The following is a 7277-nucleotide window of genomic DNA, read 5'->3' as shown; positions in this document are numbered from 1 at the left end:
TATCCCATTCACAGTAGTGCCAAAGAAGATGAAATATTTGGGAATTTACCTAACAAAAGACGTGAAAGATCTCTATAAAGAGAACTATGAAACTCTAAGAAAAGAAATAGCTGAAAATGTTAACAAATGGAAAAACATACCATGCTCATGGCTAGGAAGAATCAACATTATCAAAATGTCCATACTACCCAAAGCAATATATAATTTCAACGCACTCCCTATTTAAGCTCCACTGTCATATTTTAAAGATCTTGAAAAAACATTACTTCGTTTTATATGGAATCAGAAAAAACCTCGAATAGCCAAGACATTACTCAGAAATAAAAACAAAACAGGAGGAATCACACTACCAGACCTCAGACTTTACTACAAATCGATAGTGATCAAAACAGCATGGTATTGGCACAAAAACAGAGAAGTAGATATCTGGAATAGAATAGAGAACCAAGAGATGAATCCAGCTACTTACCGCTATTTGATTTTTGACAAGCCAATTAAAAACATTGAGTGGGGAAAAGATTCCCTATTTAACAAATGGTGCTGGGTGAACTGGCTGGCAACCTGCAGAAGACTGAAATTGGACCCACACCTTTCACCATTAACTAAGATAGACTCTCATTGGATTAAAGATTTAAACTTAAGACATGAAACTATAAAAATACTAGAGGAGAATGCAGGGAAAACCCTTGAAGAAATTGGTCTGGGTGAGTATTTCATGAGGAGAACCCCCTGGGCAATTGAAGCAGCTTCAAAAATACACTACTGGGACTTGATCAAACTAAAAAGCTTCTGCACAGCTAAGAACACAGTAAGGAGAGCAAGCAGACAGCCCTCAGAATGGGAGAAGATATTTGCAGGGTATAACTCTGACAAAGGTTTAATAACCAGAATCCACAGAGAACTCAAACGCATCAGCAAGAAAAAAACAAGGGATCCCATCGCAGGCTGGGCAAGGGATTTGAAGAGAAACTTCTCTGAAGAAGACAGGCGCACGGCCTTCAGACATATGAAAAAATGCTCATCATCTTTAATCATCAGAGAAATGCAAATCAAAACTACTTTGATATATCATCTAACTCCAATGAGACTAGCCTATATCACAAAATCTCAAGACCAGAGATGTTGGCGTGGATGCTGAGAAAAGGGAACACTTCTGCACTGCTGGTGGGAATGCAAATTAATACATTCCTTTTGGAAAGATATATGGAGAACACTCAGAGATCTAAAAATAGATCTGCCATTCAATCCTGTAATTCCTCTGCTGGGCATATACCCAGAAGACCAAAAATCACAACATAACAAAGATATTTGTACCAGAATGTTTATTGCAGCCCAATTCATAATAGCTAAGTCATGGAAAAAGCCCAAGTGCCCATCGATCCACGAATGGATTAATAAATTGTGGTATATGTATACCATGGAATACTATGCAGCCTTAAAGAAAGATGGAGACTTTACCTCTTTCATGTTTACATGGATGGAGCTGGAACATATTCTTCTTAGTAAAGTATCCCAAGAATGGAAGAAAAAATACCCAATGTACACAGCCCTACTATGAAACTAATTTGGGACTCTCACATGAAAGCTATAACCCAGCTACAACTTAACAATAGGGGGAAGTGGGAAAGGGGGGGTGGGTAGAGGGAGGGGAATCGGTGGGATCACACCTGTGGTGCATACTACAGGGGTATTTGCGAAACTTGGTAAATGTAGAATGTAAATGTTTTGGCACAGTAACTGAGATAACGCCGGAAAGGATATGTTAACCACTGTGATAAAAATGTGTCAAATGGTTTATGAAGTGAGTATATGATGCCCCATAATCATATCATTGTATACAGTTATGATTTAATAAAAAAATTAAAAAAAAAATTAATAATCTGTTTTTGATCTCCCATATCTCTGCCTCCTTGAGCACTTAGGATCCATAAAAAGCATTGTCTCCAATTTCAAAGATCCTTTCTTCTGCCTGATCAACTGTATTACTGAAGGATTCTACTGTATTTCAAAGTTCCTCAAATAACTTTTTCATTTCCATGAGCTCTGCTATCTCTTTTCTAATTATGTTCATATCCTTGATGATTTTGTCTTTGAATTCATTAATTTCTTGAGATAACTTTTGAACAACTCTTTGGAGTTCTATTTCCATCTTTTCCTCCATTCTATTCATTTTATTCACCATCCATATTCTGAATTCTATTTCTGACAATTCAGCCATTTGTCTATGAATGGTATGTTTGATGCCCATGAGTGCAAATGCTATTCATTACAGGAATCTGACTTTGCACAGGGATTTCTTCTATGGAGTGACACACGACTTGATCAAAGACCCTGACATTAGGTAAAATATCCATGAGGTTTGAGTTCACTCACATGGCACGTGAAAGTCTTCCAGTGTGTAAGAAAGGGAGAAAGCAGAAGAGAGTCTAAGAATAAATAAAGTATCACTGAAAGTTGCAAATGCCAAAAAAGAATTGCTACCCAGTTTGATAGGGCCTCTGATGTCATTAACATCAGACTAGGGATTATAGAGCAAGTCAAGGTACACACTGTATAAACTAATTGCTTTTTGTCTCTGAGCCTTGTTTGCCCTTTTAGCAAAACAGCTTCTGACATCTCTCCTATGTGTACAGAACTGCCCCCAGCCTCCACATGCCTCATCTTATCCATTAACCATCTCTGGCTTCAGGTTTGTCATGAGAGTCAAATGACTATGTGGGGATATATTCTTAATTGCCAACTATACAAGATCTAAGTATGAAGTCTTAAGAGTGGGGATAGGGTGAGTTAAACAGCTATTAAAATATTGATGAAATGACCACTTTTTCCTAGTTGGGGCTACTGAGTCATAAAGATCCAGTATAGCACCTACCACAGAGAGATATTTGTGGAATCAATTATTGTATTGATTAATGAGAATATAATGCTTGGTCAATAGTTATAAGAAAGCCACCTTGTTAAATTTTTTACACACACCCAATTAGGTCAAATGATAGCAAATGCCTTTCAACAAGGCAGACACAGACACTATTACTGGGATCTATAGTCACAGAAAAGCTCTCTGATATCTGTAAAATTATAACCTTCAATCAACAGTAGAAATATTCATGTGTCACTTTACATAAGGTTCAATATGTAGTAGCCAAGGTGATGTTATATCAGGAATTGAAGAAATCTAACTGTTTACTTCCCTGCCAACAATATTTTCCCTCACTGTTAGGTAAATGTTCTGATTACTCATAGTGAAAATGAAGTCTTTGATTCCACAGATTTAAAAAAAAAAAAAGGCTTAAGCTGAAAAATACACTAATAAAAATAAGATAGAATTAATTCCATATGTTATATGTCACTACAGTCAGTGTATTTATAAAATTAGAATATGAAAACTATTCTCTGCCTCAGATTAGGAAACTAGAAAAATTTTTTCTAGTACCAGACACCATCAGAGTTGCAGGCATATATTTTTAAAAAATTATTTTGCACTACACAAGCTGCAGACAGCAAAATATACTGCAACACATTTGAACAATAGAAAAAGCAATAATTAAGCATACAGTTTTACTAAACAAATTTAATTTTCAGTCACTTACTACATATTTAATGACCAGAGGCAAAAATGATTAGGGCCCCCTTTGGAAGCAGACAGGTGTAGCATGATCAACTTCCAAAGTGAAATGTGAAGAATTATTAATGACTAAATTGACAGTCCCCTCCCCCCAAAATAAATCTAATATAACTTGAAAAACATTATTACCATTCTAAAGTTTCTCTATAAAGTCTCACTAATCCTCACAACAACCAAAACCCCTAAATCCTAAGTAACTCCTAGGCAAGGCCATACAACTAATGATTGAAAGAATCAATGTGCACTGAGTTTGACCCAAATCCCTTAGTCACCCCATACCATCTCTCCTGTCCTTGAATCAATGCTTGAAGGATTTGAGTTTATTTTGCCTTGTATTATCATTTTAGAATTTATAGAAATACCAAGAATATGTTAAACATCCTTCTGTTGCTATTTTGCTCATTTCACATAATATGTATATATTTTAATTATAAAATAAAAACAAATATTGGAAAAAATTTTAAAATAGAGTAACAGAAAATAGAAAAACTACTAATAATGCCTGTAGTCATATATAATCACCGTGAACATTTTAATAACTCTTCTTCCTCTCCTTTATGTATATTATGTATATTTATGTATGTATGTGCTTGTGTGTATACAGCTATACTTACTTAAAATATTATGACCTACTCATTAGCCTTTCCACTGTCATTATATTTTTGAAAATAGGACTTTGTAAGGCTAATTTTTTCCATTCTCTAGTTGTACCACCACTTTCTTCATGTTGGACCTTTATGTTGTTTCCAACTTTCTTTATGTTAGTTCTCTTGCTACTTTTTCCTAAATCTATTTCCTCATGTGGAAGTCTACAACTGACCTGGTCAATCTATGAGAATATTTTTAAAAGCAATTCTATTGTAAAAGGGAAAAAAAAATTGCAGAAAAGATCGTCTTATGTGGAAATTGATTTGTCATTTTCCACAAGTGGTAAGTTGTGAGTTTGATGAAAAGATTTATTTTATTTTATTTTATTTTATATTTTATTTTATTTTTTGAGACAGAGTCTCACTCTGTCCTCTTGGGTTGAATGCTGTGGCATCATCTTAGCTCACAGCAACCTCAAACTCCTGGGCTCAAGCTATCCTCTTGCTTCAGCCTCCCAAGTTGCTGAGACTACAGGCACCTGCCACCATGCTGGCTAGTTTTTCTATTTTTAGTACAGACAGGGTCTTGCTCTTGCTCCGGCTGATCTTAAAGTCATGAGATTGATTGAACTCAAGTCATCTACCCATCTCAGCCTCCTAGAGTGTTGGGATTATAGGCCTGAGCCACCATGTCCCGCCATGTACTTATATATTTTAAAACTCAGATGCAATCAGAAAAATATTTCCTTCTCCAAATGTATGATCATCATTTCTTTTCCAATGCCTTCAAATCATTTCTTTTTGAAGGTTGCTGATTTCCTTTTACACACTTACAAGTTAATCAGTGAAACAAAATAATTATACATTGAAATGATAGGTAGAAAAAGTCACTCTTAAAAATTTCTTGCAAAAACTGCTATGTATTTGGTGTGTGTCTAACATATAAAAAGTAATCAGGGTAAATCCTAGGACTTCAGAGAGATATATGAAGGCATACCATCCAAACATTTATGATTGTCAAGTGAGTTTAAAATACAAAGCAAAAATAGTAGATAAATGCAAATAATTCCCCACCTTTGAGTGCTTTAAAACTAATTAGGCTCTTTCTAGAGAAGGAAGAGAGATCAATTTATAATAATAAAGAGGATTTCATTTATTATCACATGAGAGGGAATCAATAGAACTCTACTCAGAGATTGCAATTGATTAAATATATAAGTATGTAATTGACAAATTATAGCACTGTACTGGCATTACAAATAAGGAGAAAATGCAAGTATAATGAATGCAACTTTTATAAAATGTTTGGTCGGAAACTGCCATTTTTAGGTCCTTAAGATTAAAAACATCTCCCAAGTTTCCATTTCTGACCCTGACCCACACTCCAGGCATAGAGAACAGAAGCTAGAATTACTTGAAGATAATGAGAGAAAGACTTCCTACAGAATCCAAAATAAAAGGGACAATAATAAGATGGTTATTGTGCAGAAGCTTCAGCATCAAGTTCAACACTGGAAGTTCACAGAAGAAAAGGGATCATGAGAACTGCAAATACTTCTAAAAGCATATATCCCTTTAAAAAGAAAATGTCTCATAAAAACGGGGTCTGACACCTAGGTAAACAACAAGGGCCAATATGAGCTGAATGATGAGAGCAACCCCTTAACTGATATTTATCTTTGTGTTCTCAGAGGGCCAAAAAGGTGGCAAGAAATCGCCTGAAATTTGCCCTGGCCCACAGACCCAAATTGGCAAAGGACAGATTTCTAAGGCAGAATTTGGAAAATGTAATATTTTTAAAACTTTTGCTATACGTGTCCCTTGGTTTGAGTTTTCTATGATTTCTTTTATAATTGGGCCTTTTTAAAAAATGTATCAAAATACTGGTCATTCTGTTCACCTCAGACATTCTATTCTTCCTTTCTTCCTTTTCCTTTCCATTTCTCTTCTCTTCTTTTTTTCTTCTCTCTTACCTTTCTATTATTTTTTTCTCTGATTTTTCTTGTCCTATTCTCCTCCTCCTCTTTCTTATTCTTCGCCTTCCTCTTCATCTCCTCCTTCTCCTCCCCTTCCTCCTCCCTGAAGCCAAAATAGTATCAGAAGTGTTCATATTGGTGTGGAAGGCGATGTTAACGGTAAGGTTTGGGCTGACGTAATTCTAGTAAGATTCTTTTCAATGGACTTGAGACTGGATTACAGCACTCAACACAACAAAGTAGAGAATGGATTTTCTTACTGGGTATGATGCCAGATTACATCATTCTAAAAATAAAAGGGAGAGAAATAATAAACATTAAGAAGATTTGCAAATCCCTATTGAAATTTGCCTATTTTTCCCTTGCTAGTGACATTCTTCTCAACATAAAAATCACCATGCACATTAGCAAATATTATATGCAAATAGCATATTATCCACCTTCTGAATTTATTATTATCCACCTTCTGAATTTATTATTTAGAGGAAATAAAAATGTAAAGCAGCTGCCAATTCAACTTAGAAATTATTTTTTAAATATTCCCATGGTGACAGAGGCATCAGACTTTTTCTTTTTAAATTTACTCAGCTTCTAAACACAACATGGGCTATGTCACAGACAAGCATCAGGTTAATACCACACAGAAAAGACATAAGGGGAAATGTTACAGATCTTAAAATCAATCTATTTTTTTCAGAGATGAGTGACTTTTTTTGTGTACATCCTGAAAAAGTACATCTACAGTGAACCAAAAGTGTTAACCTGTAATTTGACAATATTGAATGTTCTAAATTCAGAACAAAAGAAAACAATGATGTGCACAAAGAAAATCAAATGATGTAGTCAAAATTTAACGTAATTTTTGTTCATAGTATTTACTAAAACAGTTTTTCCTCTCCAGATAAGTGTCATTTATTTTCAAGTATGTTCGGAGGACTGAAACCCTTTTAGCTTTTTAATCTATGTCAATAGTGGAAGTGTTAGCACAAGGAAAGTTAATACTGATTTTCTTGCCTTAGACCAGGAGTCCTCAAACTTTTTAAATAGGGGGCCAGTTCACTGTCCCTCAGACTGTTGGAGGGCTGGAAT

The sequence above is a fragment of the Nycticebus coucang genome, chromosome 1 (genome assembly GCF_027406575.1).
Source record: "Nycticebus coucang isolate mNycCou1 chromosome 1, mNycCou1.pri, whole genome shotgun sequence".
In the NCBI taxonomy this organism is placed as follows: Eukaryota; Metazoa; Chordata; class Mammalia; order Primates; family Lorisidae; genus Nycticebus; species Nycticebus coucang.
This window is presented reverse-complemented; position numbering follows the sequence as displayed.